This window comes from Rutidosis leptorrhynchoides, chromosome 10 (genome assembly GCF_046630445.1).
Source record: "Rutidosis leptorrhynchoides isolate AG116_Rl617_1_P2 chromosome 10, CSIRO_AGI_Rlap_v1, whole genome shotgun sequence".
NCBI lineage: Eukaryota > Viridiplantae > Streptophyta > Magnoliopsida > Asterales > Asteraceae > Rutidosis > Rutidosis leptorrhynchoides.
In genome coordinates this window covers 119,747,889-119,765,402 of record NC_092342.1, presented here as the reverse complement: position 1 = coordinate 119,765,402, position 17,514 = coordinate 119,747,889, and positions in this window count along the sequence as shown.

Sequence of the window (17,514 nt, the reverse complement as noted above, 5' to 3'; positions counted from 1 at the left end):
ATTTTATCGCACTTTTAATTATCGTACTTTTTAATTATCGCAATTTAATTTTATCGCATTTTTATTATTCGCAATTTCATTATCGTTATTTACTTTACGCTTTAATTTAAAGTCTTGTATTTATTTTATATTTTACATTAGGTTTTAACTGCGACTAAAGTTTTAAAATCGACAAACCGGTCATTAAACGGTAAAAACCCCCCCTTTATAATAATAATATTACCTATATATATATTTGTATTTTTATAAAAGTAAACTAATATAGCGTTGAGCTTTGCTTAAAGATCTCCCTGTGGAACGAACCGGACTTACTAAAAACTACACTACTGTACGATTAGGTACACTGCCTATAAGTGTTGTAGCAAGGTTTAAGTATATCCATTCTATAAATAAATAAATATCTTGTGTAAAATTGTATCGTATTTAATAGTATTTTCTGCTAAAATTATAAACTATTTTATATACACCTCGTTCGACATCAAGGTGCATCCTACACGATTTCCTGTACTGCTAGATCCAAGGTTATTATTGGTATGTAGCGCAGCCTGTACTGCGGCTATGTTTGAAGCTAGAAAAGTACGGAATTCCTCTTCATTCATATTCACGGTGTGTCGAGTAGTCGGTGCCATTTCCTTCAAAATAGTCAAATGGAACAAGTTAATCATACAGAATATTAAGAGTAGTTAATAGTATTTCGTAGCATAATATGAACTCATTTATAAAAGCTTTTTCTTCATATTAGCGTTTTATAAGTTTAAATTCGGGTAGTACCTACCCGTTAAGTTCATACTTAGTAGCTAATATACAATTCAACTACTACAATTCTATATGAAAAACTGATTATAATAATATTTCGCGTTCAAACTTTTATACAATATTTTACAAACTTACAATACCGCTTATTTTACATAAAGCATGAAATATAGCACACAATAACTTTGATACAAGATAGTTGTGAAGATAATTCTAGCTAGTACACAAGTCGTTCAGCAAAGGCAATAAAGACACGTAATTCATACGTCCAGAAACAAGTCATGCATTCTGGTTTTACTAGGATTACTTCCCATCCTTGGTCTTGTGGAACATAACCGTTATGGCCGTTGATAAGACAGCGTGTTGTAACGTCGTCAAAAGGACGAGGGTTACGTAATGTCCAACAGTCCCGTAACAATCTAAAAACCTCATTTCTTACCCCAATTACCGACTCCGTCACTTGTGGGAACGTTTTGTTTAATAGTTGTAGCCCGATGTTCTTGTTCTCACTTTGGTGAGAAGCGAACATTACTAATCCGTAAGCATAACATGCTTCTTTATGTTGCATGTTAGCCGCTTTTTCTAAATCACGAAGTCCAATATTCGGATATATTGAGTCAAAATAATTTCTTAACCCATTGCGTAAAATAGCATTTGGGTTCCCCGCAATATATGCGTCAAAGTAAACACATCGTAACTTATGGGTTTCCCAATGTGATATCCCCCATCTTTCAAACGAAAGTCTCTTATAAACCAAGACATTCTTGGAACGTTCTTCGAATGTCTTACAAACTGATCTCGCCTTAAATAGTTGTGCCGAGGAATTCTGACCGACTCTAGACAAGATTTCATCAATCATGTCTCCGGGTAGGTCTCTTAAAATATTGGGTTATCTATCCATTTTGTGTTTTTAAACTGTAAAATAGACAAGAGTTAGATTCATAAAAAAAACTTATTAATACAAGCAATTTTTACATATATCATAAAGCATAAGCACACTATATTACATATATTACACCACACGAATACAACTATCTTATTCCGACTCGCTTGTTTCTTCTTCTTCGGTTTTGGTTCGTTTTGCCAAGTTTCTAGGGATATATGATGTTCCCCTAATACGAGCCGTAATTTTCCACATTGGTTTAGAAAAACCTGGTGGTTTAGAGGTTCCCGGGTCATTGTTACAACTTAAGGACTTCGGGGGTTGATGATACATATAAAGTTCATCGGGGTTGGAATTAGATTTCTCTATTTTTATGCCCTTTTCCTTATTATTTTCTTTTGCCTTTTTAAATTCAGTTGGGGTAATTTCTATAACATCATCGGAATTCTCGTCGGAATCCGATTCATCGGAGAATTGGTAATCCTCCCAATATTTTGCTTCCTTGGCGGAAACACCATTGGTCATAATTAACCTTGGTCGGTTGGTTGAGGATTTTCTTTTACTTAACCGTTTTATTATTTCCCCCACCGGTTCTATTTCTTCATCCGGTTCCGATTCTTCTTCCGGTTCCGATTCTTCTTCCGGTTCCGACTCTTCTTCCGGTTCCTCTTCGGGAACTTGTGAATCAGTCCACGAATCATTCCAATTTACATTTGACTCTTCATTATTATTAGGTGAGTCAATGGGACTTGTTCTAGAGGTAGACATCTATCACATAATATCAAACACGTTAAGAGATTAATATATCACATAATATTCACATGTTAAAAATATATAGTTTCCAACAAAATTTGTTAAGCAATCATTTTTCAACTAAACACGGTCGAAGTCCAGACTCACTAATGCATCCTAACAAACTCGATAAGACACACTAATGCAAAATTCTGGTTCTCTAAGACCAACGCTCGGATACCAACTGAAATGTCCCGTTCTTATTGATTAAAAACGTTCCATATTAATTGATTTCGTTGCGAGCTTTTGACCTCTATATGAGACGTTTTTCAAAGGCTGCATTCATTTTAAAACAACCATAACCTTTATTTCATCAATAAAGGTTTAAAAAGCTTTACGTAGATTATCAAATAATGATAATCTAAAATATCCTGTTTACACACGACCATTACATAATGGTTTACAATACAAATATGTTACAATAAAATAAGTTTCTTGAATGCAGTTTTTACACAATATCATACAAGCATGGACTCCAAATCTCGTCCTTATTTAAGTATGCGACAGCGGAAGTCTTAATAATCACCTGAGAATAAACATGCTTAAAACGTCAACAAAAATGTTGGTGAGTTATAGGTTTAACCTATATATATCAAATCATAATAATAGACCACAAGATTTCATATTTCAATACACATCCCATACATAGAGATAAAAATTATTCATATGGTGAACACCTGGTAACCGACATTAACAAGATGCATATATAAGAATATCCCCATCATTCCGGGACACCCTTCGGATATGATATAAATTTCGAAGTACTAAAGCATCCGGTACTTTGGATGGGGTTTGTTAAGCCCAATAGATCTATCTTTAGGATTCGCGTCAATTAGGGTGTCTGTTCCCTAATTCTTAGATTACCAGACTTAATAAAAAGGGGCATATTCGATTTTGATAATTCAACCATAGAATGTAGTTTCACGTACTTGTGTCTATTTTGTAAATCATTTATAAAACCTGCATGTATTCTCATCCCAAAAATATTAGATTTTAAAAGTGGGACTATAACTCACTTTCACAGATTTTTACTTCATCGGGAAGTAAGAGTTGGCCACTGGTTGATTCACGAACCTATAACAATATATACATATATATCAAAGTATGTTCAAAATATATTTACAACACTTTTAATATATTTTGATGTTTTAAGTTTATTAAGTCAGCTGTCCTCGTTAGTAACCTACAACTAGTTGTCCACAATTAGATGTACAGAAATAAATCGATAAATATTATCTTGAATCAATCCACGACCCAGTGTATACGTATCTCAGTATTGATCACAACTCAAACTATATATATTTTGGAATCAACCTCAACCCTGTATAGCTAACTCCAACATTCACATATAGAGTGTCTATGGTTGTTCCGAAATATATATAGATGTGTCGACATGATAGGTCGAAACATTGTATACGTGTCTATGGTATCTCAAGATTACATAATATACAATACAAGTTGATTAAGTTATGGTTGGAATAGATTTGTTACCAATTTTCACGTAGCTAAAATGAGAAAAATTATCCAATCTTGTTTTACCCATAACTTCTTCATTTTAAATCCGTTTTGAGTGAATCAAATTGCTATGGTTTCATATTGAACTCTATTTTATGAATCTAAACAGAAAAAGTATAGGTTTATAGTCGGAAAAATAAGTTACAAGTCGTTTTTGTAAAGGTAGTCATTTCAGTCGAAAGAACGACGTCTAGATGACCATTTTAGAAAACATACTTCCACTTTGAGTTTAACCATAATTTTTGGATATAGTTTCATGTTCATAATAAAAATCATTTTCTCAGAATAACAACTTTTAAATTAAAGTTTATCATAGTTTTTAATTAACTAACCCAAAACAGCCCGCGGTGTTACTACGACGGCGTAAATCCGGTTTTACGGTGTTTTTCGTGTTTCCAGGTTTTAAATCATTAAGTTAGCATATCATATAGATATAGAACATGTGTTTAGTTGATTTTAAAAGTCAAGTTAGAAGGATTAACTTTTGTTTGCGAACAAGTTTAGAATTAACTAAACTATGTTCTAGTGATTACAAGTTTAAACCTTCGAATAAGATAGCTTTATATGTATGAATCGAATGATGTTATGAACATCATTACTACCTTAAGTTCCTTGAATAAACCTACTGGAAAAGAGAAAAATGGATCTAGCTTCAACGGATCCTTGGATGGCTCGAAGTTCTTGAAGCAGAATCATGACACGAAAACAAGTTCAAGTAAGATCATCACTTGAAATAAGATTGTTATAGTTATAGAAATTGAACCAAAGTTTGAATATGATTATTACCTTGTATTAGAATGATAACCTACTATAAGAAACAAAGATTTCTTGAGGTTGGATGATCACCTTACAAGATTGGAAGTGAGCTAGCAAACTTGAAAGTATTCTTGATTTTATGAAACTAGAACTTTTGGAATTTATGAAGAACACTTAGAACTTGAAGATAGAACTTGAGAGAGATCAATTAGATGAAGAAAATTGAAGAATGAAAGTGTTTGTAGGTGTTTTTGATCGTTGGTGTATGGATTAGATATAAAGGATATGTAATTTTGTTTTCATGTAAATAAGTCATGAATGATTACTCATATTTTTGTAATTTTATGAGATATTTCATGCTAGTTGCCAAATGAGGGTTCCCACATGTGTTAGGTGACTCACATGGGCTGCTAAGAGCTGATCATTGGAGTGTATATACCAATAGTACATACATCTAAAAGCTGTGTATTGTATGAGTACTAATACGGGTGCATACGAGTAGAATTGTTGATGAAACTGAACGAGGATGTAATTGTAAGCATTTTTGTTAAGTAGAAGTATTTTGATAAGTGTCTTGAAGTCTTTCAAAAGTGTATGAATACATATTAAAACACTACAGTATATACATTTTAACTGAGTCGTTAAGTCATCGTTAGTCGTTACATGTAAATGTTGTTTTGAAACCTTTAGGTTAACGATCTTGTTAAATGTTGTTAACCCAATGTTTATAATATCAAAAGAGATTTTAAATTATTATATTATCATGATATTATGATGTACGAATATCTCTTAATATGATATATATACATTAAATGTCGTTACAACGATAATCGTTACATATATGTCTCGTTTCAAAATCATTAAGTTAGTAGTCTTGTTTTTACATATGTAGTTCATTGTTAATATACTTAATGATATGTTTACTTATAATAATATCATGTTAACTATATATATAACCATATATATGTCATCATATAGTTTTTACAAGTTTTAACGTTCGTGAATCACCGGTCAACTTGGGTGGTCAATTGTCTATATGAAACCTATTTCAATTAATCAAGTCTTAAGAAGTTTGATTGCTTAACATGTTGAAAACATTTAATCATGTAAATATCAATCTCAATTAATATATATAAACATGGAAAAGTTAGGGTCACTACATAGATGAAATCAAGTGGCAAACTTGAAGTATTGTTTAGTTTTATATGTTATAATCAATATTTTAATTCATTTTAATTGTCCACTGTTCGTAGTCCTCAGTTGATTAGTCCACAGTTAGCTAGGAACAGTTAGCTAGGATTTTGTTAGCGTGGATTTTTAACAAAATTTCTCATAGTTAATTTGTTTGTTTCTAACAAATTTTATTCCGTCAAATGTTTTCTTCATTATGCCACTTGTTGAATTCTGATAGGTCAAAATCCAAATATGAAATTTGAATGGAAATGGTTATTCTGTGGTGAACTAATTTGTATATATGTGGATGTAAGTAGGATAGTAAATGACAGTTGAATCAGATTCAAAAAAGGTACAGTGTAACTTATTAATGTGAAATCTTAAGTATTCATCGGGTATTACCTACCCGTTAAAATATTTTCATCATTATCAGTTTGTACGAAAGAATTTTTAATCACAATCTTTATGAAAATATATATACATATGTATTTTCTTCAGATGTAATTATGGATTTAATGAGTCAATATAATATTAGACTCATTTGATTTTCGATTTGAGCTAGAATAAGTAATCTCTAAAACTATTAGGATCCACATATTCTTCACAGAATATTGATGAAGTTATGGATCAATACTTCATTGTTCATTGCTGTTGGTACTCCTTGGTATCTATGGTGCGTATGATGTTGATGTTCGTGGAACAGATTGTGAAATTGAGGCTTAGAATGCGGATGTTGTTGTTGGTGATGGTGGTACTGTTGATGTTGCTGAAGCTGGTAAGTTTTGCACCATATTCTCTACATTGATTACTCGAGCGCGAAGTTCGTTAACTTCTTATATTATTCCGGGATGATTGTCGGTCGTAACAAGCGAATGAATAAGGTTTAGAATTTGAGATAGTATATAATCATGGCGAGATATTCGGGTAATGAGGGTGGAAATAGTGTTTCGAATTGGTTCGTCGGTGAGTGCTTCAGGTTCATTGCCAAGAGAGAAATTCGGTTGGTGAAAAAGATCGCCTTCTTCTTGTCTCCAATGATTGAGTAGACTATGAACCCATCAGCTGATTTGGGGATGGCTGATTGATTGATTCATTCTAGTGACGCTGCTTTCGGAGCTAGAGTGGGACTCCATATCAGAATCTGAGGGACTTGAACTAGTGGTGAGTTCCCTTGCGTACGATTGAATAAAGGAGTTTTCGATATGAAATGATTTTCGGATATCGGATGATATTCTAGTTACATAGAATATCTATGTATAGTACAGATGATCCCGTAGATTACGAAGGGAATTAAGGAAACGTGTCAGATTAAGTCTACGGTAACAGATACGCTAAGATATGAATTAGCAGATACGCTAAGATATGAATTTTGTCTGTACACCATCTATGCAATAAATGCCATAAGACGTGTCGAGACTGAAAATGATAAGTAGATATTTTTCGACAAATGGTGGTAAGCAAAAACTTTTAACATGCAGACCAGGTTCAAGTCCAGACTTAATAATATAACCTAACAACTACTAGGTCGAAGTCCAGACTTCACTAATGCATCCTAACAACTAGCTGTTAGTCACACTAATGCAGACTCACTAATGCATCCTAACAACTACCTGTTAGATACACTAATGCAGACTCATTAATGCATCCTAACAACTATCTGTTAGACACACTAATGCAGACCTGGTTCGCTAAGACCACCGCTCTGATACCAACTTTAACGCCCCGTCCTAATCCATCCGGACGAAGTCCATATCGATTATAAACGATTCATAATAGTTGATTTCATCACGAGGTACTTGACCTCTAAATGATACATTTTACAAACATTGCATCCGTTTTTAAAAGACAAACTTTCATTTCATCGAAAGTTGACAAGTATGCATACCATTTCATAATATCCAACTATAAATGACCTAACCCGTCATTTACTTAATAATAATCTCTAATGAACTTCAACGACTCGAATGCAACGTCTTTTGAAATATGTCATGAATGACTCCAAGTAATATCCTTAAAATGAGCTAATGCGCAGCGGAAGATTTCTTTCAAACCTGAGAATAAACATGCTTTCAAGTGTCAACCAAAAGGCTGGTGAGTTCATCAAATTATAGTAATCATTTCATTTTCATCATTTAAATAGACCACAAGATTTTAAATATTATAAAATGTGCAGAAGTCCCATTCCAACTACACAAAAAAAATATCTTTCATATGAAGAACACCTGGTGAGGATTCAAAATATAATAGTAACCATCTGTGCTGGTCTTTCACCCCACAGCTGAATACATGTGCCTTCAAAATATAGAACCTCTGTGCCGGTCTTTACACCCCACGGCTGAACACATGTTTATAAACTATAGGACAACCGGTGCCAAAATGTCATAAATAATAAACCATCCACCCGGCTCGGGAGCTCATACGCTCTAACGGAAACCGGGGGCTAATGCGTGTCATAATAATCAACCCCAATCCCAGATAATTCTATCATACAATGCAGTTAAGGTACTTGTGTCTATTGCGTCAAACATTTATAAAAGCGCATGTATTCTCAGTCCCAAAAATATATATTGCAAAAGCATTTAAAAAGGGAGCAAATGAAACTCACCAAACTGTATTTTGTAGTAAAAATACATATAATGACATCGAACAAATGTAGGATTGGCCTCGGATTCACGAACCTGTATTAAGTATTAAGTATATATATTAACACTTATACTTATAATCGAACAACTAAAGTTTTAAGTTATGTTAATTATTGATTTGGATATATTTATTTTTATATATTATACACTACGATGTATAAATGTTTTCATACCTAATTATATTAATATCTTATAATATATATATATATATATATATATATATATATATATATATATATATATATATATATATATATATATATATATATATATATATATATATATATATATATATATATTCCTAGAGATGTTTATTTGTTATGACAACATAACATAATAATAATAATAAAAATGATAATACTTATAATAGTAAAAATAATGATACTACTAATAATAATAATAACAATTTTTAATAAAAGTACTAATTTTAATAAGAATGATAATTTTTAATATTAATACAATAATTTTAATAAATATCTTAATTTTAATGATGCTTTTAATGATAATAATAATAATGTAAAAATAATATTAATGTTAAAATAATAATAATAATGAAAATAAAAATGATAACACTTATTATAATAATAAAAATGGTAATTTTAATAAAAAATACTTTTGTTAATTATAAAAATTTTAAAAATGATAATTTGAATGATAATAATGATAATAATAATAATAATAATAATAATAACAATAATAATTTTTGGTAATGAAAAACTACCTCAAAATAAGCTTTAAAAATAAGATGTCAACAACAAGGATTGAACCCGCGACCACTAGCTCACCCACACACACCTAAACCATTCTGCCATAAGTGCTTTTCTATTATCTTCGAATACCCATACCTATTTATTCTATTAGCCCGTCCTATGATCAATCCCAAGAAGAAATTGGAGTTGGGTCTCGGCCTAACAGAAATTTTAAAGCCCTTGGCCAATAGTCCATTAGCAGCCCATTTTGTATAACTCCACCCATTAATTTACAAGCCCAACTGATTCTATTTGTGATTAGAGAAAGAAAAAAAAATGTGCAGCAGGCTAGGTTCGATCCTAGGACTTCTCGTATACACACACATGCCCTCCACCACTCCTCTACCAATCTATTTCTGATTATACCCCCGAATTAATATACATAATCTATCTAACCGATTCTTCAGTTCCTTCAAAGTTTTCAACCAAACACCACCATGGATTAATATATACGTCCCTTTATGAGTCGATCCAACCGAAAAATCTGATAATTATTCGGCCCAATATCAACAATGCAATCATGTCCACTATCTAAGTCTAGCAAATATTTATTCCAAGAAATCCTAACAGTTTTTGACCCACTACATGTTCATCGTGATATTGTGATTCCCATGTCCCTTTCCATAAAAAAAAATCATACCATACATCTCATGGAAAGATACTTTGCATAAACAAATCGTGGATACCCTCTACTTTACAGCTCGCTAGATCGTATTTTAAATCAACATTTGATTTCTTAACCGTCTAATATTATGTACCCCATCATCCACTAATCATGTGTCGATCCAAATAACCTCCTTCACGCCGGTTCCTAGTACTACCACTATTATCAAATAAAAATAATATGGATTAAATATCCCATAAATATTGTCGGCAAATGGATTTATCCATCATATCCCACTTGCACACCTTTATAAAAAGGAGCTATATATTTAAATCCTATATAAAGTTAACTACTTCTAAATTGTGTACAAAAAGTTCCCACTCCATCGACTTCCTTACCTGGTTTTGTTCGCATCATAAAAGTGTAGCCGAGGCAGTTTCAACAAAAGTTACAGCAGCTAATGTGACGATTCAATGATTAATTGGTGGTGATGATGTCGTGTTAAGGGTGGTTGAAGTGGTGGGTTTGTGACATTCGCAGGTGGTCTACGAGCATTAATGGAAACAGAAAAATGACGAGGATGGGTGTATATGAGAGTATGCTTATATGCTGGTCGAATATGAGCACAAACGGAAGCAAGGAACATGCTGCAAACAATCGACTTCCATGGTGGGTTTGATGATGACTCTTGTTGATGGTTAAATGAGTTGGAGAATAAAATGATGATGGTGGTTTGTGGTTCTCAAAAAAATATATATATAGAACACCAACAGGTAACGTATTCATCAACTCACTATTATTTGTGGTGTGCTCAGTTCGTAATCGAATCAAAGGTACCTCAGTTTAGCTTGATTGTTGGAGGCGGTGGTGTGTTCGTATGAACATATCTATATAGAGAAAAAGTTGATGAAGGTGATGATTTACTTGTTTTTGGTCTCGGTTCAACCGAAAATGAAACAGGCGAAGTAACAGTCATTTGGTGATGGAGTGGTTGTCGTGGTGTTCGAGTTAAGTTGTTTGATGAAAATGTAATTGTTAGTCTTCGAAAAGGAAATAAAAAAGAAGCAGAAGCATGAGGAATAGAAGTAGGAAAAGATAAATAAATATTGATGGGTATTTGATTCAGTAAATTGATTTGATAATTGCTAGTGAGAATATGAAGTTGAATAAAATGTGTTAATATCCTGGTGTAATACCTTCATTTTGTATTCAGTGGGTGTCGACAAGATTTTATTACGCAGAAACAAAAATATAAAAGTTGAGTGAGACTCATAACAAATCAGATAAAATTAAACTTGGGAATTGATTTGTAACAACTTTTGGATCCTAGCAGTGAATTGAAGTCGATTTATTTGGTGAATGTGATAATAAACTTTCAATCAGACAACGAAGTCAGAAGAAAGAAAGAAATCTATAAAATAAACAAAAGGTGAAAGCAATTGCTAACAGAAATTGGACTGGCTCTTGTGATTAGTTTCTGATTTGTACTAATTTGATTCAGTGAATCCATCATCTACATATGGACAACGATTGGAAACAGAGATAAATATGTCCTTATATTTATTTAAGTATTTATCCGTAAATACCTATATATATCTATATCTGTATATAAAATTTATGTATATAAATCTGCATTATATATATATTTATTAGTATTTATATAAATCTGTTTATATGTTTGGTTATATATAATTCATAAACTATAATGTTATTAATAATATAAAATACTAATACTATAATAAAAATTTCGAGATACTAATAATAATAATAAAAATAATAATAATGATATTAATATCAATAATAATAATAATTAATAATTTATAAATAAATAATAATACTAATATATTAATAATGATTTTATTAATAACAAATAAATAATATTATTAATAATGATTTTGATAACAATTATTAATACATGGATAACAATAATATTGTTAATAACAATAATGCAAATAATACTTAATATTATTAATAATAATGTTGATAATAGTAATACTACATCAATCTGTATATATCAAATTCATATCATTAGATTGTATTAAAATAATATTAATAACACTAATATTGATATCATTATTGGAATAACAATATTTATATAACGACTATATTCATACTTGTATTATATATATGTATCATTACTTATATTATATATTATCTTTTGTTGAATATTTATTACTTATCAATTTTATTTATATTATCATATACAGATATTCTTAAATTACATTATCTATAATTATGTTTTATCAAATTTTATTACATAGTTAAGTATATTAATTATATATATTAAAACAAGTACATTTATATTTATATATATAAATATATTTATTTACAAACAATTGTTCGTGAATCGTCGGAAATAGTCACAGGGTAATTGATTACTTGAATATATATTTCAAAACTTTCGAGACTTAACATTACATATTTTGCTTATCGTGTCGGAAACATATAAAGATTAAAGTTTAAATTTGGTCGGAAATTTCCGGGTCACTACAATTTCGATTTTTCTTGAACCCTATACACTCGTTCAAAGTTTTGTACATTTTATTAAAAGTGCTGTTAAAAACTGATTCTACCAGCGGGTACGTTTGCTGTTTCATGGGCTATTCTGGGTCGAATGAGACTATACGAAAAATTAGGTAGATTCTCCACTTAAAAATGCCGCATCTACAATTGGCGATGACTGATTTGGAGTTGCGATAATTTTTCTAAAAATCACAGAAGTTGCTGCTGTAAATACGATTTTAAACGTGTGTTTTTGCAAATGTTTCGGGTTATAAAAATAATGACCAATGCCAGAGACTTAAGACTTTTTGTACGAACTTAATACACTTATATTAACTATTTCATATAGTGTGGGGTGTTCTAAAGTGATAATTTTGTATAAGTATAAACCATGTAATTTAAACCGTCCGTTTGGACACTTGACCCATTTAAGCCTAAATGTGTCAAAATGGGTAACGGGCACCATGGACACGTCCGATATATCAATTTAAGTAAGTTTAAAGATTGTAATGTTTTAAAAATGAGTTTTCCCATGTTTTGGTCAAAATGGGTATTTATGACCCATTTGGGTCATACGCGTCTACTTTGACCCATATGCGAAAGTTTGAGAAAAAAAGGTATGTAGCACGTCTAAAATATCATTTTGGACTTGTGACATGATTTTTACATGCTCAAGTATTATGGTTTAGAATTAGAGTAGTCAATGAAAAAGTTTTACTATTTTAGTTAAAGTGTCAAAATGACTCTCGGGCTCACTTTGTAGGCTCGTAAATTGTAAATGATTAAGTTATGGTGAAAACTATGATTTGAGTCAGAAAGTAGATATGAGAAGCTTCAAAATGATATAAGATATGTATGATTTTGTCGAGTCTAAACTGGTTTAAAACGAGCATGAAAACAGGATGTTGGGGCTGACTTTTAGTTTTGGTAAAGTGTCAAAAATGACTCTTGGGTCTACTTTGCGGACTCGTAAGTTGAAAACAGTTAAGTATGGATAAAAACTATTAATTGGTATTGAAAGTATTTACGACAAGATTCAAAACGATATATTATATGTATGATTTTGTTGAGTCTAAACAGGTTTAAAACAAGCGAGAAAATGGACAATCGTTGCTGATTTTGAACACAACATTTTATCAGCATTTTATGTTTCGGGAGACTGTTTTCGCGAGGTCATAACTTTAAAACCGTAACTCCATTTTTGTCAAATAAACTGTCTATAGAAAGGTGGGATGACATACTTTCCAATGGTCACGACCTAAGGTATTATATAGAATTTGGTGGGACCCGGAATCAGCTGCAAAATACCAAAAAAATACATATATGTAAATAATATAAATTTTTCTAAGTAAAAATGAATAACTTAAGTTTGACCTATGTTTGACTATTTGACCAACTTGTGTAATTTTATGCGGTTGTTGACTTGTGTTAACCATGTTGACTGTGTTTGACTTGCGTTTGACTTACATTTGACTTAATTTGACTTGCGTTGACTTTTGCTAAATTTTGCTAAATTTATGAGTCGGACTTGAGCAATAGGACTATACTTACCCTATGGACCGACCTAGCTTATTAGACACTTATTTACCAACATATGTTCTCTAGGTTGAGGTTTACAGTTACTTGCATTCCAATTTTCGGTCACATCTCTGTGATTTATTTCTGAAGTTGTCAGGTGAGTTTCATTTGCTCCCTTTTTAATTGCTTTTGCAATCTATATTTTTGGGCTGAGAATACATGCACTTTATTTTAAATGCAATGGACACAAGTACATACTAAATTCTACACTGAGTTCGAACCGAAAATCCCTTAACTCTGGTAACTAGTAACTGCCGGTTATAAGAACTGGTGGGCGCGGATGTATGATTGTAAACTATTATTTACGGTGATTGTCTATATGTAGAAATCATCAGATGTCAAAAACCTTGGATTTAAATATTCATTTATGGTGTGCCTTTTCAAAAGAATGCAATATTTACAAAACGTATCATATAGAGGTCAAAACCTCGTAATGAAACCGGTGAATAACGTACTGCGTCAGCAACGATTTTGGCGGGTCGTTACAGATAAGGTATATGATATACATGTCGTTGGAAAGCTAGCGAAAAATTAATAACTTTTCTTTTAGATATCGTATAGTTTCGATGAACGGATTAAAAGATATGGTCAACTGAATTATCATTAATTCCAATATTATTATTATTATTATTATTATCGTCGTTATGGTTATCGTTTTTATTATTATTATCTAATAACTATTATTATTATTATTATCATTATCGTTATCAATATAAGTATTATCATTAAAATTGTTATTTTTATTAGTAATATTATCGTTATTATCACTAAGGTTATTATTTATATTATTATTATTATTATTATGATGATGATTATTATTATTATTATTATTATTATTATTATTATTATTATTATTATTATTATTATTATTATCATCATCATCATCATCATCATTATAATAATTATTAGTATTATCATTAGTATTATTATAATTATTATTATTAGTATCATTATCATTTAAAATAATATTAGTATCATCTAATTATTATGATTACTATTATTATCATTATTATGAATGCAATATAAAAGAAGACTAAAAGCTATTAAACAAATCGATTAGGAAATAATGAGTATAAGTATCATGATGAAATTAAAATATTGTAAGATAGTGATTTAGATAAAAATATCATTTTCATTTATTTTTATCATTATTATATTTATTATTATTAAAAGTTCATTAATATTAAAACTATCATTTTTATTTAAATTATCATTTTTAATAGAAATATCATTGTTATTATAAAATATCATTATTATTATCATTCTAGTATTATTATTATTAAAAATTATCATTTTTAATAGAATTATTTTTTTTATATAAAATATTATTATTATTACAGTTAATATTAAAAAGTATCATTATTATTAAAATTATCATGATTAGAATTATCATTTTATTTTAATTAATATCATCATTAGTAAATATAAATATTGTTATTATTATTATTATTAGTAGAATAATAATAATAATTATTATTATTATTATTACAAAATAATACAACTCTTACTCATTATTATTATTATCAATATTATTTTATAAATATGTGATACAAAGATATTTTTACCACACGTAATATAATTACATTAATAATACATACCACTATATTTTTATGATATTGAGTGAACTGTACAAATTTTATTACTTGAGATATATAAAAGTATATTTTTATCATATAGAAAGTTTAATATAAATTTTTATTTATTAATAAATGACTTGTATTATCTACTCTAATAAAATCTGATAAATATATTTAAATATATAAAACGACTATATTTAAGTTATATAATAAACATGTATAGATTTTGAAAGTCAATTTGGGTCAAGTTGACTTTTGTTGACTTTTGTTGACTTTTGCATATCAGTCTCAAGCATTAGGATTGTGATACACTATGAGTTATCCTAAATTGTTAGAAAGATATTGACCAACATATAAATATATATACTTAATATAGGTTCGTGAATCCGAGGCCAACCTTGCACTTGTTCAGTGCCGTCATACGCATAATTACTACGAATTACAGTATTGTAAGTTTCATTTGCTCCCTTTTTTAAATGCTTTTGCAATATATATTTTGGGATTAGAATACATGCGTTGTTTTATAACTGTTTTATGAAATAGACACAAGTACTTAAAACTACATTCTATGATTGGATTATTAGACCGAATATCACCCCCCTTTTAGCTTGGTAACCTAAGAATTAGGAAACAGATGAGAGGTTCTGTTCCTAATTGACGCGAATCCTAAAGATAGATCTATTGGCCTAACAACCCCCATTCAGGTTATGGATGGCTTTAGTACTTCGAGATTTATATTATACAGACGAGAGGTTCTGTTTGGGGATATTCTATGCATTAAAGTTAATGTCGGTTACCGGGTGTTCAATTCATATGAATGATTTTATCTTTATGCAGACGAGAGGTTCTGTTTATAAATATGAAAATCTTGTGGTCTATTAAAATTATGGAAATGATTGATTATGATAAACTAATGAACTCACCAACCTTTTGGTTGACACTTTTAAGAATGTTTATTCTCAGGTATGAAAGAAATCTTCCGCTGTACATTTGCTCATTTTAGATATATTACAGGGAGTCATTCATGACATATTTCAAAAGACGTTGCATTCGAGTCGTTGAGTTCAACAAGATTATTATTAAGTCATTTATAGTTTGGATATATTATGAAATGGTATGCATGCCTGTCAACTTTCGATGTAATGAAAATTTGTCTTTTAAAAACGGATGCAATATTTGTAAAATGTATCATTTAGAGGTCAAATACCTAGCAATGAAATCAATTATTATGTAACGTTTATAATCGATGTGAACGGGGCATTTCAGGTTGGATAACACATTTTGCTATGAAACAATACTGGTCTAAACATGTCAAACCAAGAAAACATAAAATGGTCGATTGCACTAAAAAGCATAAATAAAAACAACATAACATGATAACATAACATAACATAACAACGTGACGGTCGGGAGAAAGCCAACCGTCACCGCAATAGAACATACCAGCAACCAACAAGCAGTGTGAAGTATCAATATAAAGTAATAATCAATACAATAGGAGTATATGATGAATCAATAGCAATATAAAGTAATAATCACAACATAATGTAGTCACCCGAATGTAATATCAACACAATTTGTCAATTATATTACACTTCGCGTTGTCCTTCAACTAGGCTCAATTATCTTACTTTCAAATTTGTATTATTGGGATGACTTTGATCTAGGTTTAGCTTAGGTTCCATTAATGGCGATAACGGAATGTCAAGGCGAAGGTGATGGATAATTAGGTTGGTGAGTGAGGATGAATGTGTAACTATGTTTTTTTTAAATCAAGGTGTCAATTTTACGATCTCTTTTGGAGATCATATCAAACACCAAATATTGATCAAGTAGACATCTATATTAACAGCTTTATATGCAAGAACCATGTAACTAATGAACTTTTAATGTACTTACTAAACATCTATGCCAATAACTTTGTACGCATCACATGTAATAGCTTCGCATGCACCGTATCATTCCACGTAACAAACAACAACGTAAAATA